Source organism: Mirounga leonina, unplaced genomic scaffold (assembly GCF_011800145.1).
Source record: "Mirounga leonina isolate KUSES-001 unplaced genomic scaffold, KU_Mleo_1.0 Mir_54, whole genome shotgun sequence".
NCBI lineage: Eukaryota > Metazoa > Chordata > Mammalia > Carnivora > Phocidae > Mirounga > Mirounga leonina.
The window spans coordinates 8,154,817-8,181,495 of NW_023270812.1; positions in this window are offsets into that span (position 1 = coordinate 8,154,817).

The window sequence follows — 26,679 nt, forward strand, 5'->3', positions numbered from 1 at the left end:
ATAGGTAATTTCCAGTTTTTAGTACCGTTTCTATGGTTATGTAAGCAATGTATATTACTTCAGAGCATGTTACCATGGTTATTTCAGGTAATTCCGGGTTATTAAAGCTTTTAAAATAAAAACGATTTTTCTTTTTGGTGGTGGTTGTTGAATAAAATTGTTCACGTTGAGTAGAAAGAAATCTCCTTTCTTGTTAACAGGGTGCTGCGCTTAGTGCACGTGGCGGGAGGCTGGAGGAACGCACAGGGTGGTTGGGCTCAGCTCATACTCCCCCCGCCCCTAGTGAGAACGAGGGAGAGAGAGGTAGCTCCCATCTACAGATATGGCAGAAGCTGCAACAGATGGAAAATAAGCTCTAAATCCTAACATCCCCTCTGCTTTTGAATATAAAAAGAGTGACAGGAAGATTAATGACGGCCAGCTCAGAAAGAGAAAGGGCTGACCAGATGCTTGTTTGTTCGACAGTTGCTGCTGTTGATACCATTTTTTGTTTTATTTTTCTTGCTTCCTCCACTGGTGGACACACTGGCAGCCATAAACTTGAAGAGCAGATGAATGTTGGGCATAGAGGTCCGAGAGGATATTTTAAGGGTTGATTCTGAGCAGGGAGGATGCCCTTCTTGCACTATTGATGTCCAAAGCCTACCAGGGACAGGAGGACGTGGGGAACCCCGCAGACAAAGTGCTGGACCAGATTCTGTCCACCTCTAAACAGGACAGATTTCTCCTGACCATGCCCGAGTTTTTAGCCAACAGGCCCAATTGATCAAGCATCTGATCCTCATTTTACTGGGCGACAGTCTCTAAAAAATCTGAAACCAAATTTATGGTCCCACTCTGGGAAGCCTTGAACCTTGAATGCAGCTCTAGGAGCCGAGAGCAGATGCAGGTGCTCAACTGCATGAACGTTCTTAGTTTTCCTGCTCCCCCATTCACTGGTTCTGCCTTCTTTCTCTCCCATCCACCCAGTTTAAATTGTGGAACACTGTGCTGTGTTATTTGGATTTATGTAAGCTGCAGGAAACTCCTCATGAAGCAAGTTGTGGGATGAATTCATAAAAATAGTAGAAGTCAGGAAATATTACTGTAATGACAGCATGAAGGGGGAATAAAAACCAACCACATACACTACACATGGACGCACACGTGCACAATTACACAACACTATTTCAGCTACATATCCATCTACCATCTATCTATCCATCCATCTATCCATCTGAAAAGTGTGTCATTTGAGGATTTGTAAATTAAATTATTGCCAAAAGCTTAAAAGTATCTCACACATAAATATTGCCCAACCTATATGAATACAAGGATTTTCCAGTAAAACTTCATAATCTAACACAGTATCTTATTGGAGAGCACTAAAACCAAAACTACCTTTGTAGTATGCTATTGTACGGTTGGTATGGTATGGTATGGTGTGGTTGGTATGGTATGGTATGGTTGGTATGGTATGGTATGGTATTGTACGTATGCTATACTTCATAGTATATTTGATGGAGTACATATTTGAGCAGAGATGAATAATGTGGCCACTAAATTATAACAAACATTCTCTCCTGAATGTCCAGGAAAGCTTGTGGATGGATAATGGCTTGTTTCCTTTCATTCTCCTGCCCTATGGAGACAGGAAGAAATCCTAATGAGATGGAAATAAACAGTACTCAGAGGAAAAAGGCCCAGTTCAATTTAACATGCGGACGAATTAGGGCAATTTAACTAAATTTTCTGCCTGTTTCCTCATGTGCAAATATTTCCCGTTTAAAGACCCTCACAGGCTGCTGTAAAGTTCAAAGCAAGAAAGTAATTTGTCATTACTTGTAAGTGCTAGAGTAGCATAAGCTGCCAAATTAATAATAAAAAATGATCATTCAAAGCTCATCATTTTCCTTACCAAATAAACTTAAAACACCCACACAAAACCAATTTCCATTTCACAAAACTATCTGGACAAAATATGTTTGAATTATTTATCAGGATCTCCTTTTAACAACACTTGCATTTCCTCCCGCTCTCCTTCTTTTTTCTTTTTCCCATGGCTACTCGTCTCCATGGTAGACCTGTCATTTTTTCCAGAATGCTTACTAGACAAACTCTGCCTTTGAACATGCGATTGAGTCAGCCTGTTTCAAAGAATATTACACAGAGCAAATCAAAGGAAACACAAATCCTGCTCAATTTTAATAACATTTTTGCTTTATTATAATTATACAATATGTTCAACGGCAGTTTCAGAATTAAATGAAAAATTGTACATGACATCTTAACAGCGATTGGATAATTGAAAAGGAATGTTGGCTGAGTGGATTAGGTTATAAAAGTGAAGATGTCAAAAGAATTTTAGTAAAAAAAAAAAAATCCATTTTCATTTCAGGGAATATAGGGCCAAAGAATCATAGAACTGAAGACAAGGAACCTTAAAGAATTACCTGGGACAGCCCTTTAGTATAAAGAAATTTAAAAAAAAAAATAAAGAGGGCACCTGGGTGGCTCAGTTGGTCAAGGGTTTGCCTTTGACTTAGGTCATGATCCCAGGGTCCTGGGTTTGAGTCCCAAGTCTGGCTCCCTGCTCAGTGGGGAGCCTGCTTTTTCCTCTGCCCCTCTCCCTGTTTGTGTGCACTCTCTCTCTCTCTAATAAAAAAAAATTTTTAAATCTTTAAAAAAATAAATAAAAATTTTAAAAAGAGCTAATAGTTTTAGATGTTTAAAAGAGACTATCCCAAAGCAAAATGAAAATCAGATGCCTGATTAATTTCCTCCTTGAACCTGAAAAGGATACTCTTGCGTTCAGCTAGAATATTAATGAGTAGAGAAAAGTTCTCCTCAAATCATGGTTAAAAAACTATTCAGTTACTAAATGATAGCTTTTATTGCTCAAGGTATTTATTTGTTTTATGGTATTTTATGTGAGAGTCCTTATTCCTTCCATAACAAATGCAGCAAGTTGACTATGATATTTATATTAGTAATGCAATATTGGAGGTTTAATGTGGTCACCTGGTCTTGAGTTTTGGGTAACGAAAACTATGTTGGATTTCCACATTACCAACAGAATCATCTTACTAAGACTTCCTTTTAAGTGTACCAAAATCTTTCAATTAAATGCAATAAATTAACATATTCCTAGTGGTCATTTTATGATTAGAAATAGAGTTTAATTTCTTAGTTGTGGCAAATGCAATCTCTCTATGTATCTTTCTCTCCTTCTCTCTCTCTTTGTATCTCTCTGTTTTCATAATCCTTATTTTAACAAAATTTTTGCATATAAAGAATAGTGAACTTTAAATGTTTTCTAATCAGAAAGCAATTAATTATTATTAAACAATTAAAGACACAAAATGAGGGATTACAATGTGCCAAGGTCAAATATGTTACTGCATTTCTAATTGCAATAAGCTAACAAGACATGATTAATTTTCACACTTAAAAGGTAAGAAAACACAGTCACAGAGAAGTTAACTTTCCTAACTCACTACTATGGACGCGCAAAGTCCAGGCAGTCAGTTATGTTTTGTGTTTTTACAGTTGACTCTTGAACAACATGGCTTTGAACTGCATGGGCCACTTATACATAGATTTTTTTTTTTTATTAAATACAGTACATTATTGTAAATTTATTTTCCTTATGATTTTATTCATAGCATTTCCTTTTCTCTAGCCTACTTTATTTGGAAGAATACAGTATATACCACATACACAAATACGTGTTAATCGACTATGTTATTGGTAAGGTTTCTGGTCAACAGTATGCTATTCGTAGTTTAGTTTTGGGGGATTCAAAAGTTATATGTGGATTTTCAGCTAGTGGGGTAGGAATCAGTGCCCCTAACCCCTGAATTGTCCAAGGGTCAACTGTATTTAATTTCTTATGGTATTACTACCTACGCCACTAGTTTTCAATCGTTCTGATCTCTGGCATAATGTTACTAAAATTTACTCAGTCCATCAAGAAGCTTGGGTTTATGTAAGATATATCATATCAGAATTTAAAACTGAGAATAATTTTAAATACATATTTAGTCATTTAAAAATAACAGTAATTTATTACATGTTAACAAAGATAATATATTGTCTGACACTTAACCATGTTTCCCAAAACAAAATATTAGTGAGAAGGGGCATTGTTTTATATTTTTGTAAATTTCTTTGCTGTCTGGCTTAAAGGAAGACAGCTGGATTCTCATATATGCTTCTGCATTCAATAGATCGCAATATGTTGTTTTGGTTAATGTATATATTAAATAAAATCTGATCTCACACAGATATGTTTTTGGAAAAGGGAGGGGTATTTAATTTCCTATTCAGCTAATTGTGATATGTATACTTAATAACCCCAAGTCAATAGTAGTTTCAAAAAATTTTGTATTCTGCACACTAATGAGAGAATGAGTAAAAAGGAAAATATGTTAATGTTATTATGAAAATAATTTGCCCATCTTTCTATTGGATTGTTCATCTTATCCTCATCTATGTGTAAGAGTTTGCGTATGTATCCTGAAAGTCTATTGTCTCCATCTCAAGAGTTTCAGACCACATTTTGAGAAACATTAATCGTTGACATTAAATAATCTTTGTGAACATGATTTTTAATGACTGTATAATATTCTATCTTAAGAATAAATCTTAATCATTGGTAACCATTCACTCATTATTTACAGTTTTAGTTTTATTTTTCTAAGTAATTCCATATATCTTTGTTCACACTTCTAATAATAGGTTTAGGTAAGATTCTTTTAAAATAGTGTTGAGTGTGGATCTTTTCAAGGTATTTGATGCATATTGTCAAATTACCTTCATATCTACTACCAAGAACGTTGCTGTGAACATTCTTGTCCCTGTCCTCAGGTGAAGGTAGGTATGCAGTTCTGTTGAGTGTATGCAGGACCGTGGAATAGTGATGTCATTGATCTAAATATGTTCAACCTTAGTAGCTCCTGCCCGATAGCCTTCCAGAGCAGTTTTCAAGTTACACTCTCATCAGTGTCGTATGAGAGTCCTGGTTACATTACCTTCTTCCCAGCGCTTGGTAAGTTTTTAGTATTTTTTCCATCTTAGCCAAAATGGTGGATATGTAACGGTATCATACCATTATAATTATTTCCCTAATGACAAACAGATGAACAAATGAACATATTTAGTGGCAATTTTTATATTTTCCTTTGTGAGATATTTGTTCAAGGTTTGTCCTTCTATTGGATTATCCAACTTATCCTTATTCATTTGTAAGAGTTCTTTATGTATTCTAAAGTCCCTTATTGCTTGTATGTATTGAAAATATTTTCTCCCCCTGTGATGGTTGTCTTTTCAATAGCTTAATGCCTTCTGATATGATAACTTTTTAATGCATCTCAGTTTATTTTTTTCTCTTTTATAGTCAGTGATTTTATATTTCTTTAAGAAATCTGCCCTAAAGTCAGTCATAATAATGTTCTTTTATGTTTTCTGCCAAAAGATTCTTTATTTTAAATGTCATTATTTAAATTTGGATCCCATCTGAAATTTAACTTCATGTATTGTCTGAAATAGGATGTGAAATACATTTTTTCATAAGAGAATACAGTTGCAAAGCAACACCCATTCCCTACTACACTGTATTAATTCATGTAGCTTTATAATAATAAGTCTTAATTTTTGGAATGTATGTTTTCCAAATTATTCTTTAAGACAATCCTTGCCAATCTTGTGTCTTTTCATTACCATAATAATTTTGGTGTCATTATGTCAATTTCTAAAAAAAAAACTTACTTGGATTTTGTTTGAGATTGAAATGAATTCATAGATCAATTTGGGGAGGGGCGCCTGGGTGGCTCAGTTGGTTGAGCATCTGCCTTCATCTAAGGACATGATCTCTGGGTCCTGGGAATTAGTCCCACATCAGGCTTCCTGCTCAGTGAGGAGTCTGCTTCTCCCTCTGTCTCTGCCTCTCCCCTGCTTGTGTGCTTTCTCTCTCTCTCTCTCTCTCTCTCTCAAATAAATAAATAAAATATTTTTTAAAAAATTTGGAGATAATTGACATTTTTCCAATATTGAATCAGAAGAATCCATGAACATGCAATTGAGAAATATTGCACATTTTTCATCAGTTTTTGTCCTAGTATTTGATATTGTTGAGGCAATACTGTTGGCATGTCTTTCAAATATATATTTTCCAAAAGTATGTTGCTACTATATAAAACACAATGGATTATTTTTAGTAACCTGTGTCCAATAGCCTTGTGAAGTCTGCATACTTATTTTAAACGGTTTGTAGATTATTTTGGATGCTCTAGAGAAATAATTATGTTGCCTACAAATAACAACAGGCTTATTTCCATCTTCAAAATCCATATAGATTTTTAAAAATGTTTTGTCTCATAGCAAAGGTTAGGTACTTCAGTAAACATTTGTTGAACAAGAAGAATAGCAAGCATTCTTTTTTATTTTTCCTGATTTCAAAGGTAGGAAAGATAAATATTTTACCATGGAGATTAAAGGTTTTTTTTTTTTTTCAGTAGTTATTCTTTTTCAAATAATACAGTACTCTCATATTCCTGGTTTAATAATATTTTTAATCAAGAAAGGGTATTAAGTTTTTTTAGTGCTTTCTCTGAATTTACTTAGATAATAATATAACCTTTCTTATTTTATGTTTAATGTAGTAAAAGAAATAGTGATTAATAATCAAATGTTACCCAATTTTAAAGACTTGGAATAAACCCCCTTTGTTGTGATGTATTATTCCTTATATATAATATGGGATTTGATTTTCCAATATTTGTTAATTTTTTAGTGAAATTGGCCTGTAATTTTATTTTCTTATGAGGTGTTTATCATGTTTTAGAATAGAGATTATGCTAACGCATAAAAAGATATGGAAATATTTCTACTATTTATGTAGTAATTCAGAGTAAATAAAATTGAATCCAATTGTTTGATCTTGATATTTGGTTCATTTGTATCCATATTGATTTTTTTGGTAGCTATAAACCCAAAATATAGTCTTTAACAGAGTCTAAGACAAATTAAGTAGAAAAAATAAAATGTAAGTGATTTAGAAGGCCTGGACAACATGGTCAATACAATAGAGCTTATGTTATGTATTGTACCCTGGGCCCAAATAATATAGAGAAAAACTTATTCATGTGTCAGAGTGTCAAGCAATAGAGACTATAGTTTTGGCAATAAAAACCCAAAATAATAAAATAAAATTCTAATGCCAAGGCAGTAAAATTAAAAGGTAATGAATGCAAAAAACACACTTCTATAAGAAAATTTTAAAACACAATTTAAACCAATTTGTAGTTTAAGGGAAATATGGACCAATCTTCAGAATTTATTAAAGATAAGCATGCTTTGCCTTATGCACCTTTTCCTCTTGGCTGTTCCTGAGTTGTATTTTGTTTTTGTTTTTGTTTCAAGATTGATTATTGATTGATTGATTGATTGATTTTGAGAGAGAGAAAGAGAACAAGAGTGGGAGGAGGGGCAAAGGGAGAGGGAGAAGCAGGCTCCCTGCTCAACAGGGAGCCCAAGATGGGGCTGGATCCCAGGACCCTGAGATCATAACCTGAGCTGAAGGAAGACCTTAACTGACTGAGCCACTCAGGCACCACCCAAGTTGTATTCTATATAATAAATGGGTAACAGAAAATAAGGTATTTTCCAGACTTCTAGTTTTCTGGAAAATGATCAAACCTGTGGAGGGGGTTATGGGAACCTCTGGTTTTGTAACCAAGTTTGATGGAAGTGTGGATAACCTCGGAACTAACACTGCGATTGACATCTGAAGTGGGGACAGTCTTGTGGGACCGTGCCCTTAAACCTGGGAAACTGGACACTAACTTTGGGTAGTTAGGATCAGAACTGCGATTTGTAAAACACCCAGTTGGTGTCCACAGAGATTCAGAAACAGTTGGTGTCAAGAGGGAAAAACACTTCTTAAAATCTAACTCTAAAATCTACAAAAAACACAAGAGAAATAAAAAGTAATAACTGTATAAAAATAAAACTTAGTTAATTGGAAAACAAAAAAATTAGTAGAGTGAAGCAAAAATTCCAAAAATGATTTATTTTTAATTCAACAGGATACATAAACCTTAACTCAACTGACAGAAAGATATGAAACACAAATACATAATATAAGAAATGACAAGTGACAAATAACTACCAAATGAAGGAAATGTCAGACTTTAAAATATAAAAGACTTCTTTTTATGACAACATGCAAATCTCTTTAAAATATAGATGAAGTGAAAAAAAAAACCCTAGATGAAGTGAATTATTTCCAATATAAATGTAATTTACCATATTGATCCAAATAGAAAGAGAAAATCCAAACTGAAAAATTATGAGAAACATAAAAAATAATTAAGGGGTGCCACTAAGGTTTAAAACAACAACACAACAACAAAAATATATTCTCAGTTCTATCAATTTTTGATCAATTTTTGCTTCGTGTACTTTGAAGCTCTACTGTTAGGTGTGTGTGCATGGGCCATTGTTATATATTGGTTTTGTTGACATGTTTACCATTATTTGATGTCCATTTTTATCCCTGTTAATATTGTTTATTATAAATCTAATATTAATATAGCCAACTAACTTTCTAGTATGGAATATCTTTCTCCATTCTATTTTTATCTATATTTAAATAGGTATTTACTTATTTATTTAAGGTAGATTTCCTTAAAAAAAAAAACACATACTTGTGTCACTTTTTATGAAATCTATTTTTTTCTTTTTAATTGGTATGCATAAATCATTTACACTTAATGTGATTGCTATTGTTGGGATTAAAATCTATGTTGCTAGGTTATATTTCCTACTTATTCCTTTCTCTTTTTTTAAAGATTTTATTTATTTATTCATGAGAGACAGAGAGAGAGAAAGAGAGAGAGGCAGAGGGAGAAGCAGGCTCCCCGCTTAGCAGGGAGCCTGACAGGGGACTCGATCCCAGGACCCCAGGATCATGACCTGAGCCAAAGGCAGACGCTTAACCATTTGAGCCACCCAGGCACCCTATTTGTTCCTTTCTTTTTTGTTTCTTTTTTCTTCTTTTATACCTTCTTTAGGGTTATAAAATTTTAAAAAAATTATTCCATTTTATCTTCACTTGTGTCTTATTTCTTACACTGCTCTTTAAAAATTTTAGTGATTATATTTGCATTTATATTATAAATCCATTAAGTAATCACAATATGCCTTCAAATAATATCACAATGCTTCATCTATAGTTTATAAAACTTACATTTTACCCCAATTCCTCCTTTCAACCTTTGTGCTACTGTTTCCATAGATTTTATTTTTTAATATTTTATTTTATATATGGAAGCAACAGTACTATGTTTGCTTTAAAAAGTCATTTATCTGGGGCACCTGGGTGGCTATTGGTTAAGCATCCAACTCTTCATTTCTGCTCAGGTCATGATCTCAGGGTCATCAGATAGAGCCCCATATCAGGGTCTTCACTCAGCTCACAGTTTGCTTGAGGTTCTCTCTCCCTCTCTCTACTCCTCCTTCTGCTCTCTCTCTTTCTCTATCTCTAAAGTAAATAAAATCTTTAAAATAAAGTCATTTATCTTGTAAAGTGATTAAAAATAATAAACAGTGAGTTTTATGGCTACTTTTATTTGTACCCCTTTTTTATTGCAATTCATGTGTTTGTGTGAGACTATATTTCTTTAGCCTGAAAAATTTCCTTCACTAATTCTTCCAGTAAATTTTGCTAGTATTAATTGTCTCTGGTCCTGGGTTTTTTTGGGTTTTGGGGGGGTTTTTTTGTAGTTTTTATTTTCCCTTGATTCCTTTTTTTAAATTTTTAATTTAAATTCAGTTAGCCAACATATAGTACATCATTAGTTTCAGATGTAGAGTTCCTAAAACATATTTTTGCTGGATATAGAATTCTTCTTTGTTTCTTTTGAGCATTTAAAAAAATGACATTCCATTGTCCTCTGATTTGCATGGTTTCTAATGAGAAGTCTGTTGTAATTCCTGTTTTGAAATCTGTATGATGTGTCTTCACTGGCTGTCTTTTTTTTTTTTTTTTAAGATTTTATTTATTTATTTGACAGAGAGAGACACAGCGAGAGAGGAAACACAAGCAGGGGGAGTGGGAGAGGGAGAAGCAGGCTTCCCGCTGAGCAGGGACCTGATGTGGGGCTCGATCCCAGGACCCTGGGATCATGACCTGAGCTGAAGTCAGACGCTTAACGACTGAGCCACCCAGGGGGCCCCTTCACTGGATGTCTTAAAGATTTTCTGCGTGTGCATGTTTTATTTTATTTTCCTTCTGGTATTATATAAGATTCTTGAGTGTATAGTTTTATATCTTTTTTTTTGACTAAAAAAAACTCACAACAATTATTTCTTCAGATATTTCTTCTGCTCCTTTCTCTCACTTTGGTCTTTCTGGTTTCAATTATACACATGTTGGATCTTTTACATCATTTCACACATCTACCATAGTCTTATTTTTATTTTTATCTTTTAAATTACATAATTATTATTGACCTATCTTCAGGTCACCAATTTTTTCATGAGCTATATCAAGTTTAATAATAATAAGCTCACTAAAGCATTTTTAAATGTTTGTTACTGTGTTGTATTAAATTATTTGTTATGGTTTCATCTCTGTTTTTGATGAAAATTACCATCTGTTCATGTTACTCTTCTTTTACACTAGAACAGGTCATGGCAAACTGTAGTGCATGAGCTGGTTGCCTATTTTCATAAGTGAAGTTTTATTGGAATAGAGCCATGTTCATTTATCTATGTGTCATCTATGGCCCTTTTGAGCTACAGTGGCAAAGTTAAAAACTGTGTATATACACACACTCTTACCTATATACAACATACAACAGTGGAAAAAATGAAGAGACCTAAATGGTACAAAACTTGTACTTCATAATATTTTAATTTAGGATCCAACTGATACAACATAATAGCAATCTAATAAGTGAAAAATAGCTATCTGGGGGACTGGTAAAAGTGTATGTCTTGAAGGATATTTTCAGCAAAATATCACAATATATAATTTGGTCATCCATGAAGACCTAAATTATAAAAGTCTCCAAAAATAATCATTCTTAAGAAAATGTTATTATTCTAGTCATCTGAGAAAAAGTGACCATTGATACACCAAATGACTAGCAAATGGGACAACCTATAATGGGGGCACACAAAGTTAATACTTTAAGACTGTATTATAAAATTTGATGAATGGCAGATGATTTATTGAAATATTGAATACTGAAATACTGTAAGACATGCTTCATTATTTTACATGAATAAAATTCTAAAAGATGTGGGAAAAGGGGAACTTCAGTGGTTTACTTTCTAAATCACATAGTATTTTGTTTGCTTATATTTTCTCCTTGCAAGTGAGTGCAGTTTATTTGTTTCATGAGGCTAATGGGTAGGTCACTGAAATTTTCCCAGCACAGTTATGCTCAATGGAATTGTATAAGAATAGAAATATATCTCTCCCTGCTTTCCTAGAGACTGTGATTATGTTTATTTGTTAATTCCCAGTTCTTTGAATACGGGTTATTAGGTAGGGGGCACTTTAAAAAAACAAGAGAAGTTAGACTGACTCACAATAGAAAAGGCCCTGAATCAGGCTTATGTCTAATGGTGGTCAGATAGACCATGTATAGAAGGCAAAAATGAGAGTATGGGTTTGCCTGAGCTGAGTGGACTGCAGGTTTCTGAAGAAAAAGGGTTTATAGGAAAGACTCATGAACAGCTTTTGTGAGGATTCAGAGAGATTCGGGTGAATAAAGGTGATTTTAGGTCTTTCTGCTGAGTGTCATGAATTGCAATTTTGTTTCAGCAGTTCTTTGTAGGGTGGCCATAAACATTTAAGTTGCTATTCAATTCTTTTATTGTGTATCCAACTGTTTTTTGTTTGTTTGTTTTTTGAACATGGTACTGTTTTGAGACAGGTTACAATGTAAGCCAGCTTTAATCAAGTTGCAGGAATTTCCTCCTAGACTCTGAGTACAGATTATTTGGTCTATATTTACAGCATTCTGAGTTTTCATTTTGTTTTGTGTTTTCATCCATCTTTTAATGAGAACTAGGGAGAGGCTGTTTTAGGAATTGCTGCATTCCAAACAGCATTTTAAAACACAATATTAACTTGTTCTTCCCCAGCCTAGATTTTTCTTACTATTTAAACCATATCACAAAAATCACAGCTCAAAGTCTTTTTGCAAACACTGTTTATTAATTTTCTAGTTACAGAACAGAAATATTAAAGCCATTTTAAACAGAGATTTTGATCATTGTTTTCTCAAAGCAACTAAAATAAATCTCACTGAGGTCTGACTGATTGTGTTTTGCAGATATCCCCTTCATAAATCACTGAGATTTGTAATACTTACTCAAATCCATCATTTGACCTTTCTGCTATATATAACATGACAACAAAAATGATTCCCCAAAGAGAAGAATATTCTCATTAAATGCTGTATCCTGTTGTAGCTCTTGATTTTTAAAATCAGTGAATTCTCACTTCAACAAGAAGTTAATGCTTGAAAATAGCAGAAATGACCTTTGTTGTCATGCATGAATCTCCATGAAAAGGACAAACAAGTGTTTTATCATAAACCAATTGCAGAATATAACCACTATCTTAAAAATACTGACAATTAGATAATAATTCAGAGGTTTTGATTTTAAGTACCTGGTGTGGAGCAGATTAGGAGAACATTGTCTATGTATTCCAGGAGAAAACCAATTAAGCGAACCATGTAATGAGCAGTGATGTTCTCTCACATCTGCCAGCAAAACCAATCATCTTAATCTATTATAGACTGATACACTTCTATTCAGTATTCTATATGTATGACTTAAAACAACAAATCATGTGCACATTACAGACACTGGTGAGATTCTGAAGCAACAGTTCTCAGAGCCAAAGGTCTTTCTAAAGCAAACTGTTAATTGTCAGCCCTTCGGATCTTGGATCAAGTAGGAATATTTTGCATGCTATATTTTCTGGATATTTATTCTCATCTTACATTCCCAAAATTATCTTTCAGGCAATTTGAGGAAATGTTATAACTCCTCAAAATGTAAATTGAGCTTTGTTGATATTTGCTGAGTTCTCTAATTTGCAAATATTAAGACATTTTCCTGAAAATTAATAATGAAAGCATCAACAGTTTGTCAACTGCTTTTCATGTAATTTAAGTATGTATAATATTTATATGATCTGGGGTTACTTTCATTTAAATATATGAAGTTACTCAGGGATATAAAGTGCCTCCCTAGAACAATTTAGACAGAGAAATTGCCATCTCTGAGTTATGGTGTTTTGTTGGGGGTTTTTTTATTTTTGTAATTTTGGAAAGAGGTATGAGAATTTTACTAATATTCCAAAACATGATTCACAATCAAGAGTCACTATTCTATTTTTAGAAACCAAAAAGATATAAGTTGGGGATACTCATAATTAATATTTTAGTTTCCTAGGGACAGATGGAGAAATGAGAAAGGAAATATATAGCATTCAGCCTTAAAGAGTTTACTCATTAATACTTTTGTTCCTCAGGGCTCCCCAAGACCCGAAGCAAATAAATAGATTTACAACAACTCCAATAAGGCAAATAAGGACAAACTAAAATTAGCAATCATTTATTTACACTTCCAACAAATATTTGTTGAGCGTTTCTGCATTCTCAGCACAACGCTAAAATAACAGATAAATTTGCAATGTAACCAATACTAGCAACTCTTCTTCTTGCTGTATGATTCTGGTTTAGTCCATTAGTGTAAGCCTCGGTTTACTGAATCAAATAACACAAACCTAATGGAGTTTTCACTGTGTCTATTTTACATTCTTGCATGATGTAAATATTACTTTAAAATATATTATTATTAACTTGTTATTTATTATTACTACATTCATATTTAAATATATTTATATTAAATTTGTATCAGTTTCTCTTTATACATTCTCTCCATTTCTTACATATGTAGCACATTTCTAATTTCACTCCTTCTTACATTAATTAGCATTTTTATTTCCTAAAATATTTATCAATGTTTATATTTCATTCTTGTTGAGTACAGCCACTTATTCTGTTAATGTTCAAATATACAAAACATAACACACATACTCCATAAGGACACTGCTTCAGCCTGCCATAGTAATTCTATACAACCTAAAGAAAGGGACAAATTAAAGTCCAAATGAATAAAGTGATCACTGTTGTGGGATTTTTTTCAGTGAACTGGGTGGGGAGTTTTCCAGTAGCTATGTCAAATAAAATGCTGAAAGAATAAAAGTATGTAATATTTTGAGGAGCTACGTTTGTAACTTTGATTGAGAAAAATATCCAGCATAAAATAGCATTTGATAGCATGCAAGACTTCTCCATGAAGATAATCTAATTCTTTCCACAAGTATGTGACAAAATAACTTCTAAAAAAGAAAGGTGTGACCAAATCCTTATTTTAATATTACTATTACTATTATTATAAGCTACGTTTCATTGTCTAAATTGTTCTAGGGAGGCCCTTTATAAGCAGCACTTAACTCATTAGTGAAAATGGTATTTTGAGGGGATTTACTAGATTTTAATGAAGTCCTAAAATCAGTGGAATATTTAATAATTTTTTAATTTTTTAAATAATAAAGCCCATTTCAGGGAGCTTGGAAACACTATCACATAGGGGTATATTATTAATATGTTTTCATACCATGTTCTTCTAGAACATTTTCAGTAGCTTTCTTATATTTTACAAAGTGTCATGATGGGATGCGGAGGCTCTTTTTATTTCTTGATGATTTCAACCAGTGCGGCAATAAGCATCCCTGGTATGGACATCATTTATGTTTTCCTGAGGACATATTTTCTGAAGAGTAATTGCAGGGCCGATTTTATTTGGTGCATCACCACACTGTACATGTTGCTTTACACATGACTGTTTCGAAGCATCTTTCCATGCTAACATACTAATAATCTCATTGTTTTTAGATGACACATCTTTGATTATCCCTGTAACAGAGGATCTTTCTAAGTTCACTGGTTATCTATATTTCTTTTTCTATGAACTACATGTTCAAGTTTTCTTATGGTTTTATTTATTAATTTGCAAACAACCTTTGTAAATGAAGACTACTAATACTTTATCATATATTTTATACATATCTGCTTCAGTAAATATTTTATAACCAATTGTTACATTTTCAAAACAAAAAGAGAGCAGTATTTTAAATTATGCTGCCTACACTTGAGATGTTATTTAACTAAAAGCACCAAAATTTTGAGAATTAAGAACAACTCCCTATGAAATATTTTATTTATATTTATTATAGCTATCCTGTTGTCTAATTTACTTCACTTTAATATGCTTTGTGTATATATTTTCAAAAATAATATATACTTTGTATATATATTCTCAACCTGTTATAATATTGCTGTATCTTATATATCATTTTTATAATATAGTACCTCAGGGATAGTATTTTGAGATGTAAGGAATGTCTGTATTCATCAGGGCTATCAATCATGTTGCAGGTTTCATTGTCACCATGTTCTTAGCAATATAACTAAAGAGTAAAGCTTTTTATTTTTTTTTAAGTTTTTATTTAAATTCCAGTTATTGGGACCCTGGGTGGCTCAGTCAGTTAAGCGGATGCCTTTGGCTCAAGTCATGATCCCAGGGTCCTGGGATCGAGTCCTATATCGGGCGGGGAGCCTGCTTCTCCCGTCGCCTGTTGCTCCCCCTGCTTGTGCTTTCCCTCTCTCTCCATCTCTCTCTCTCTGACAAATAAATAATATCTTAAAAAAGAAGTAAATAAATAAATAAATAAATAAATTCCAGTTATTTAACATGCAGTGTAATATTAGTAGAGATTAGTAAATATAAGGAAGGGAAGGTTTGAGTGAAGTGGTCACCATCCAGGTGACCATTTGTGTGTAGGATTGACAGGACACAAAGAGACTGCCTGAGGCAGCATGAGTGTGATCAAGGGAGCCCTGGTCTGAAGTTCAGGGGACCCAGCGCCAGAGAACACGTGATGGAGGGGACAGGCTCCAGGGCTCAGCAGATGGACGGCGCTTTCAGCAGGGGTCATTTAAGAGGGATAGGGTTGGAAGTCAGGAAATCATGGGCTGGTTCCGTATTGACAAACGCCAGCTCTGACTTAGGTTGTTGAGCCTAGGCTGAGGATGGCACAGAGTCCCGGGCCATCTCCTGTCCACCAGTCCCGGTTGGCTTCCTCTGACACGTACTCAGAGCTGTCCTCATTGTCTTCCTGTTGATTTCCAGGTTCTCAGATGTCCGAGATCAAGGCATCTGCAGATTCGGAGTCTGGTGAGAGCCTGCTTCCTGGTTCCTAAACGGCCATGCATGCTGCGCGCCCAGGACCGCCATGACCATGTTAGCCAACCCCTCCCATCTCTGGCCATCCAAAGGGAAGGTAATGTTTCCACACTATTGTTACTATCTAAAGGAAACACAGAGAGATTACAACTTGCTGCTTTCTTAAGTCATTAGCCCATCTTTAAAAACAAACAAACAAACACATAAGACCACTTCTGTGCCTTCTAACAGTTCAGTCACTTTTTGACAGAAACACAGTGTCATTTGCCATCAGTGTGAGCTCTGCAGGAAAGTTGCAAGTGAACTGGAGCCTGGAAATGTTGCTTTGCTGAGATATCTCCAAAGCAGAGCGCTCAAGCAGGCTCGGAGGGAGCTGGGGATGCACCCTCGCTGTGGGAAGCCCTGGCCGGCACATTCTTCATGGAATCATCTGTGAGACTCATTCTTTTTTTTTTTTTTTTTTTATTCTTATGTTAATCCCCATACATTACATCATTAGTTCTAGATGAAGTGTTCCATGATTCATTGTTTGTGCATAACACCCAGTGCTCCATGCAGAACGTGCCCTCCTCAATACCCACCACCAGGCTAACCCATCCTCCCACCCCCCTCCCCTCTAGAACCCCGTTTGTTTTTCAGAGTCCACCGTCTCTCATGGTTCGTGTGAGACTCATTCTATTTGGAGGAGAGAGCCCCATGCTTCTTAAAATCAAACACTATGGTTTCCTCGTAAAACATCCTCTCTCCCTTACAAGTCGAGAAGAACCTGTCAGTGCTAGGAAATGTGGTGACAGAATATAATCACTAGATGCTTCTGTACTTCCCTGAATATTTCTTCTATTTTTTTTTTTTTTTTCCTGTCTACCCTTCCTTTCTGTTAACTAGAATTCTTCTTACGGACTGTTTTCTGTCAGAGCTGCTTACCTTTCACTTTGTTTTACTGAAATGCAGACTGGTGAATAGGGCCTTTTCAATCTCCTGCATGTGCTTCTTCTTTTCTGCCAACATTAGAGTTTCACAGGAATTGGGAAGTGGCTGGAAGCTGGCAGGACAGAGCAACGTACACCATATTTCTGTGTTATTTGTGCTTAATAAATTGTTGGCAGCCTCGTCTGTTTTAGCTTCTTGGCAGTATTTTGTCTCTCTTCCCTTGGCAGTATTCCCCCACTTTTGAACACTCAGGGAAATTTATGTAGAGAGCTTTTAAATAGTCCATTTTTAGACCAACGGATATAAGACTCACCAGCTGACCCAGTGCCATCAAGCTGCCAAGAAGCGCAGCCTTTTTTGTAATCAGCAGTCACTGAAGTGCAAATGAATTTCGAATCTGAGAAACACAATGTATATTTGCAACTTCTATAACATATTAGTAAAAGCCTTCAAAAGGGCTTTCTGTGGGTGCGGAATCTCACTGTGAATTAGTGGGTGAGAAGTTCTGATAAAGCGAACTGCATGCATTTAATAAAATGCAAATTACATTGAAATGCAGAAGATCTTAGCAACATGTCTCTATGGCAGTGAACTCTATTATTTGTTTAATTCAGTTTCAGCTCATGAAGAAGAAACTAGAAGAGGCTGTTCCCAGCGCTGTAAGCACACAGCGTCACTGGGTGACTGGGTGTTTTACCTTTGTGCTCGGGTACGTTTCAGTTCACACAGAGCACAAGCTAGGATACCGAGACTGAGTGAATTTAACAATACTGTCATGCACATAAAAAGAGGGACCACCCTGGACAGTGGGATCTGCACAATAGTTTGGCCCACATCTCATTTGATTAACAGAAATTTAAAGGAAAAATATTTTAAAGCTTGGGGAAAAATCCACTCAAATGGAAAGTCAATCACTGGTCTGTCTTACGGCCAGCCCACCCCAGTCTAACTACAGTGCCCCTCTGACCTATACTTACACCTTCTTTATCGCAAACACTGAAACCCTCAAGTACATGGATTGTGCAATTTCCAAAGAAACGATATTACAATTTAAAATATGCATTAGGAAGCTTTGGAAGAAATATAACACATTGTTAAGAATATTTATCTCTGAGTTGTGGGATTGTTTTCTTTCTTGTTACTTGTATGTGATTTTTTTTACAATTTGAAAAACATGTGATTTGAAGAAAGCAAAGAAATACTGATGTCTTTTTTTCCAAGTGGAATTAACAGTCATAAAACCTGGAATCAAATACGTGTGCAAGCATTTTCCTGACACTTGAGCAAGTTTTGAGTCAAATACTCAAGTTTCATAACTGAGGGGCGCCTGGGTGGCTCAGTCGTTAAGCGTCGGCCTTCAGCTCAGGTCATGATCCCAGGGTCCTGGGATCGAGCCCCGCATTGGGCTTCCTGCTCAGCAGGAAGCCTGCTTCTCCTTCTCCCACTCCCCCTGCTTGTGTTCCTGCTCTCAGTCTCTCTCTCTCTCTCTCTCTGTCAAATAAACAAATAAAATCTTTAAAAAAAAAAAGTTTCATAACTAAGAGTACATTTAGCATGTATGTTACTGTGGGTGTCCCAAACCCTGCTATACTATATCAATAGAAGTCTCTACACTAAAGGGTAGTGAGCTTGCCTGCCAGGTTTGGCTAACCTCCTCTTTTTTTATGGCCCAAGAGTGAAAAATGGCCTTTTACATTTTAAATGGTTATATTTTACTTTATTTTATTTTATATTCAAATGGTTATATAAGTACCTACACAATAGCCTAAATGTTTTGCCAGCAAAACCTAAAACATTTATTATCTGAGCCTGCAAGAAAAACATTCACTGGCCCCTGATCTAAACAGAAAGTAGCAGATTCAAATACATTTGGGAAATAATAGGTTAAAATTGAAAAGGTTTATCTCATGTAACCCTGCCAATGTTTTAATGTGTTATTAGTATTATAGCTATAGCTGAACTATAACTTTAACTACAAATATGCCTTCTCTACAAACTATGTGACCATAGAAAAATTATGTTCTGGCATAACTTTTGGTATATTCCAGGCCTTGGTTCCACAGAAAACTATTTGCTATAAAGTTTGCATATAAAGTGCATGCTATCCAACTAGGGGAAGTTTTCTCTGTACCCTGGTGGGAATCCATAGAGATTATTTATCATGTTCAAGGCCTGCATGCAGCTCTTGGTAAAAAGAAAATAGGTCTACAAAACGTTGCTTCTGCCTGCTGGTAGTTTGCAATCATTTTGAGGAGTATAAGAAAATTGTTGTTTGCATAGATATAGAATGTCATCTTCTCAAAGACCTAGGTAATAGTAGGAGAAGTTGTGAATTCAATGTGGATTTATGATTTTTTTCCTAGCACACAGTCTGTGGAAACGAGAAGGAAGAAGATTAGCAGTGCCCTTTTTTATAGGGAGAGGAGATCAGACATCTTGTTTTTAAGAACTTGTTTGTCTTTATCCACAGGATTGGTAAACAGGGTTTTTCCTGTGTCCATTGAGTTGCAAAGAACTGTTAAACTCTTCTTGTATATTTTACATGGCAGGGCTTTACAAGGGAAGAGGATGCAGAATAGCTGGAGGAAGAAACAGGAAAAGAAAGGGCTGGAAAGTGGGTGTTGAGACCCAGGACACTTCTTGAGAGGCTCCAGGTGCTGTGAATGGGCAAGGAGGGCAGGACAGGTAGGCCCTCAGTCAATGGGGAGCAGCACAGAGGAATTCAGGGGCTGGCTCACCAAGTAAGCCCCGCACCAACATCCTGACCAAGCGCAGGCTCCCCTTGCCTTGAGTGTGGGTATTTATAATAGTGCTTGGTCTGTTGTTTAGAACTCGTTTAATCAGTTGTGTCCATCACACAAATGGAATCAATGTCATGTACAGGCTTGAGACATTGCTGCCTGGAGGGGGACAGGAAGACAACACAAATTCAGGAAATGTTTTCAGGTTCCAAAAACCTGAACTCTGTGAGGCAGGTTTTATTATATCCACATACCAGAAGTAAAAGTGATATTTTAAACGATGTATTGCCTTGACCTAGAACATAGGCAAATCCCCTGACTCAAAATGCTCAATCACTCAGCTTACTTAACCCCTCAAAGGGCATCTGAGTCTTCCCTGGAGGCAGCCTGCAGGTTCCTGGTCTCTGTGCTCAGGAATCCAAAAAAACTTGGTTTTTACCTTTAGATAGCTCCAAAACAAGAGCACAATCCTATAGAATCCAGAATAGATCACATATGGGGTCACAAAGACAAAAAATCAACCCTCAACAAGTACAAAAAGTTCAAGATCATACCATGCATATTTTCAGATCACAATGCTATGAAATTTGAAGTCAACGACAAGAAAAAATTTAGAAAGACCTCAAATACATGGAGGTTAAAGAACATCCTACTAATGAATGAATGGGTTAACCAGGAAATTAAAGAAGAAATTTAAAAAAATACATGGAAACAAATGAGAATGAAAGCATGACAGTTCAAATCTTTGGGACGCAGTAAAGGCAGTCCTAAGAGGGAAGTATATTGCAATACAGGACTTCCTCAAGAAACAAGAGATGTCTCAAATACACAACCTAACCTTACATGTAAAGGAGCTAGAAAAGGAACAGCAAATAAAGCCTAAAGTCAGAGAAGAAGGGGAATAATAAACATTAGAGAAGAAATAAATGATGTAGAAACGAACAAGCAAACAAAAAAAACAGTAGAGCAGATTAATGAAACTAGGAGCTGGTTCTTTGAAAGAATTAATAAAATTGATAAACCCCCAGCCAGACTTATCAAAAAGAAAAGAGAAAAGACCCAAATAGATAAAATCATGAATGAAAGAGAAGAGATCACAACCAACACCACAGAAATACAAACAATTATAAGAGATTACTATGAAAAATTATATGCCAACAAACTGGGCAATCTGGAAGAAATGGACAAATTCCTAGAAACATATAAACCACCAAAACTGAACAGGAAGAAATAGAAAATTTGAACAGACACATAACCAGCAAAGAAATTGAATCACTAATCAAAAATCTCCCAATAAACAAAAGTCCAGGGCCAGATGGTTTCCCAGGGAAATTCTACCAGACATTTGAAGAGTTAATAACTATTCTCCTCAAACTGTTCCAAAAAATAGAAATGGAAGGAAAACTTCCAAACTCATTCTACAAAGCCAACATGACCTTGATTCCAAAGCCAGACAGAGACCACACTAAAAATGAGAATTACAGACCAGTATCCCTAATGATCATGCTTGCAAAAATTCTCTAAAATATGAGCAAATCGAATCCAATAGTACATTAAAAGAATTATTCACCACAATCAAGTGGGATTTATTCCTGGGCTGCAGACATAGTTCAATATTTGCAAATCAATCGACATGATACACCACATTGATAAAAGAAAGAATAAGAATCATATGATCCTGTCAATAGATGCAGAAAAAGCATTTGACAAAATACAACATTCTTTCTTGATAAAAAACCCTCAACAAAGTAGGGGTAGAGAGAACATACTTCAACATCATAAAAGCCATATACGAAAGACCCACAGCTAATATCATCTCAATGGGGAAAAACTGAGAGCCTTTCCCCTACAGTCAGGAACAAAACAAGGATGTCCATTCTCACCATTACTATTTAACATAGTACTGGAAAGTTTTCACCTCAGCAATCAGAGAACAGAAAGAAATAAAAGGCATCCAAATCAGCAAGGAAGAAGTCAAAGTTTTATAATTTGCAGAAGACATGATACTCTATGTAGAAAACCCAAAAGCCTCCACCAAAAAAATTTCTAGAATAAGACATGAATTCAGAAAAGTTGCATGATACAAAATCAATGTGCAGAAATCTGTTGGATTTCTATACACCAGTAACAAACCTGCAGCAAAAGAAATCAAGGAATTGATCCCATCTGCAATTGTACCAAAAACAGTAAGATACCTAGGAATAAACCTAATTAAAGAGGTTGAAGATCTGTATGCTGAAAACTATAGAAACTTATGAAAGATATTAAAGGCACAAAGAAATGGAACAGCATTCCTTGCTCATGGATTGGAAGAACAAACACTGGTTTTTGTATTGTTTTGTTTATAAAATTTTATTTATTTATTTGACAGAGAGAGACAGTGAGAGAGGGAACACAAGCAGGGGGAGTGGGAGAGGGAGAAGCAGGCTTCCCACTGAGCAGGGAGCCTGATGCGTGGCTCGAACCCAGGACCCCGGGATCATGACCTGAGCCAAAGGCATATGCTTAATGGCTGAGCCACCTAGGTGCCCCAGGAAGAACAAACATTGTTAAAAAGTTTGCTACCCAAAGCAATCTACACATTTAATGCAATCCCTACCAAAATACCATCAGAATTTTTCAGAGAGTTAAAACAAACAATCCTAAAATTTGTATGGAACCACAAAAGACCCCAAATAGCCAAAGCAATCATGAAAAAGAAAAACAAAACTGGAGGCATTACAATTCCAGATTTCAAGCTCTATTACAAAGCTGTAATCATCAAGACAGTATGGTACTGACACAAAAACAGACACATAGATCAATGGAACAGAATAGAGAGCCCAGAAGTTGACCCTCAACTCTACAATCAACTAATCTTCAATAAAGCAGGAAAGAATCTCCAATGGGAAAAAGATAGTCTCTTCAATAAATGGCGTTGGGAAAAGTGGACAGCCACATGCAGAAGAATGAAAGTGGACCACTTTCTTATACCATACACAAAACTAAATTCAAAATGGATGAAAGACCTAAATATGAGATAGGAAACCATCAAAATCCTAGAGGAGAAAATAGGCAGAAACCTCTTCGACATCACGTGTAGCAACTTCTTACTAGACACATTGGCAAGGAAAACAAAAGTGAAGATGAACCATTGGGACTTCATCAAGATAAAAGGCTTCTGTACAGTGAAGGGAACAATCAACAAATCTGAAAAACGGCCTACAGATTGGGAGAAGATACTTGCAAACGACATAGCTGATGAAGGGTTAGTATCCAAAATCTATAAAGAACTTATCAAACTCAACACCCAAAAAACAAATAATCCAGTTAAAAAATGGGCAGAAGACATGAACAGACACTTTTCCAAAGATATCCAGATAGCTAATAGATACATGAAAAGATGCGCAACATCACTCATCTGGGAAATACAAATCAAAACCACAATGAGATACCACCTCACACCTGTCAGAATGTCTAAAGTCAACAATACAAGAAACAACAGGTGTTGGTAAGGATGTAGAGAAAGGGGAATCCTCTTACACTGTTGGTGGGAATACAAACTGGTGCAGCCACTCTGGAGAACAGTATGGAGGTTCCTCAAAAATTTAAAAATAGGACTACCCTATGATCCAGTAATTACACTATTAGGTATTTACCCAAAGGATGCAATAATACAGATTCAAAGGGTTACATGCACCCCGATGTTTAAAGCAACATTATCAATGATAGCCAAACTATAAAGAGAGCCCATCAACTGAAGAATGGATAAAGAAGATGTGGTATATACATATAATGGAATTTTACTCAGCCATCAAAAAGAATGAAATCTTGCCATTTGCAATGACCTAGATGGAGCTAGAGTGTATCATGCTAAGTGAAGTTAAGTCAGTCAGAGAAAGGCAAATACCATATGACCTCACTCATATGTAGAATTTAAGAAAGAAAACAGATGAACATATGGGAAGGTGGAAAAAGAGAGAGGGAAACAAGCCATAAGACACTCTTAACAACAGAGAACAAACTAAGGGTTGATGGAGGGAGGTGGGTGGGGGGTGGGATAAATGGATTATGGTGATTAAAGGGCACTTGTGATGAGCACTGGATGTTGTAGTTAAGTGATGAATCACTGAATTCTACCCCGGAAATCATTATTTTACTGTATGTTAACTAACTAAAATTTAATTAAAAAAAGAGCACAATCCTATTTCCTAAGCATTAATAATATAAATCAGACAGGTGATAGAGTTGGTTAGACATTAGGACAGCACAAGGTTTGGGGTGGCCAAATCATTCCTACAAGAATTGGAGATTCAAAGCAGTATCAGCCTTTCTGATAAACCAGAAGACAGAGACAGCTTTGAGACCTAGTGAAGCACAGAGTCTGCCTGAGGCTACAGGTCATTCCTTGCTGCATCAGGACATTCTCTGCCCCAGACTGACATGAGATCTCTGATATTAAAACAGGCGTCGCCTAAAAAAAAAAAAAAAAAAAAAAAAACAGGTGTCACCTACACAAAGAGGGATATTTGGGGCACAAAACATCTCCATTTTATACCCTTATAAATATATACTGCCATTGATATTTTAAGTGGGAATGCCCCAAAATTCAATAAACCATAAATCCATAAAATTGGTTTAGTATAAGAAATACAAGCAGTGCAGATAGAACCTGATAAAGGCATTCTGGAGATAAGGACTCTTCATTATCTTCCACTAGTAAGTTCTACTAGGAATTCAGATTAGCAGGTGTAAAGGGAGATCTAATCTTTTTTTTTTTCTTTTTTCTCTTTTTCCCTCTCACCCTGGATGTTCTCCAATAAAAAGGATGCGTTACAGACCAGCTTCTTTTTTTTTTTAATTCTTATGTTAATCCCCATACATTACATCATTAGTTTTAGATGAAGTGTTCCATGATTCATTGTTTGTGCACAACACCCAGTGCTCCATGCAGAATGTGCCCTCCTCAATACCCACCACCAGGCTAACCCATCCTCCCACCCCCCTCCCCTCTAGAACCCTGTTTGTTTTTCAGAGTCCATCGTCTCTCATGGTTCGTCTACCCCTCCGATTTCCCCCGCTTCATTCTTCCCCTCCCGCTACCTTCTTCTTCTTCTTTTTTTTTTTTCTTAACATAGATTGCATTATTTGTTTCAGAGGTACAGATCTGAGATTCAACAGTCTTGCACAATTCACAGCGCTTACCAGAGCACATACCCTCCCCAGTGTCTATCACCCAGTCACCCCATCCCTCCCACCCCACCCCCCACTCCAACAACCCTCAGTTTGTTTCCTACAATTAAGAATTCCTCATATCAGTGAGATCATATGATACATGTACAGACCAGCTTCTAAGCTGTTATTTCCCACTCTTCATTCTCTAATATCATTTCATAAGCATTTTATGATGGTAGGTTTTAAAATAAAAGAACCAGGCCAGTAATTGGTGAATGGAAACAAATCAAAAGGTGAGACAGTAACATGGGAAATAAGCTTTGGAATCAGAAAAAGAACTGGATTCGAGTCCTGACTGCATGCATACTGTGATAATAAAGTTTCACAATCTGAATAATGGGGATGCCAAAACACCGACCATATAGATGTATGTAAGGACCGAGTAAGATAACACTTCCAGTGTGTCTAGCACAGTGCCAGGCTCTCAGTCAATCTGGGATAAAAGCTATTGTTCACGATGGTGTTGAAGGCTGTGGGATATGTTTATTGGTGAACTTGAGAGTTGGAAGAATTCAAAAGAGCAGCAAAGAAGGTAGGCAACCATTGTTCAGCAACGTCCAGTTGTCCAGTTCTCCTCGACACCTGCATATACGGGATTCTTGTGTTCCTTCATCCCCTCAAAAGCAGGTACACCTGACTTGCCCTGATGAGGAGAAGTGACACGAGTCCCTCTCATCACTTGCAAACATAGTCATATGCCTCCCAGCTGGTGCTCCGTCTCCAGGTGGCTCTTCCCATGGTGTAGTGAGCTCAGAAGCATTTACTGCTTTGGAGATGTCTGCAAGGAAGCCCTGACTGATGCAGCTCAGAATGTCAAGCCAACACATGGGGCAGCTGCCCTAGTGAGTTACACAGACCAGGAGCACACTATCTGTGGGAAAAAAACACCCTCTTTTTATGAGTAATTCACTGAGATTGTTTGTCGTTACAGAATAACAGAGACTATTTGGACCCATAGAACTTTTATCTAGGTAAAATTCAGCAACTCATTATACCTAAGGTAAGATTGAGTTTATGTGCATATGTTTTATTGCCATTTACATGTCATGCTTCCAAAGCACAACCCAGCATTTAATGTATTGAAGAAAATGGGTATATACATATGCATTCAGGAAAAAAGCAAAATTTCTTCTTACATTTTGCGGTTTCTATAGAAAAGGTCTAAATGCCGCATTTGTACCTAGTGTATCAAGTAGCTGGTTTTGCAGACTAATTTTCAGCTACAGTATGCTGCTTGCACTGAATACATTGCTCAGAATGTATATTGACAAATGCCTGATGCTTTCTAGTCCTAATGAATAGAACAGGTTGTCATAACAAATTGCTATCTTCTAGAACAGATTTAGAGAGAAAAGCCAATAGCGAGAATGTCAATGATTCTTGGGCTTTTCAGTTTATGATAAGTGGAGATCAATACCATTTATTTAAATGGCCATGTATTACACCTGCTATAATTCTTTTCACATTCATGTCA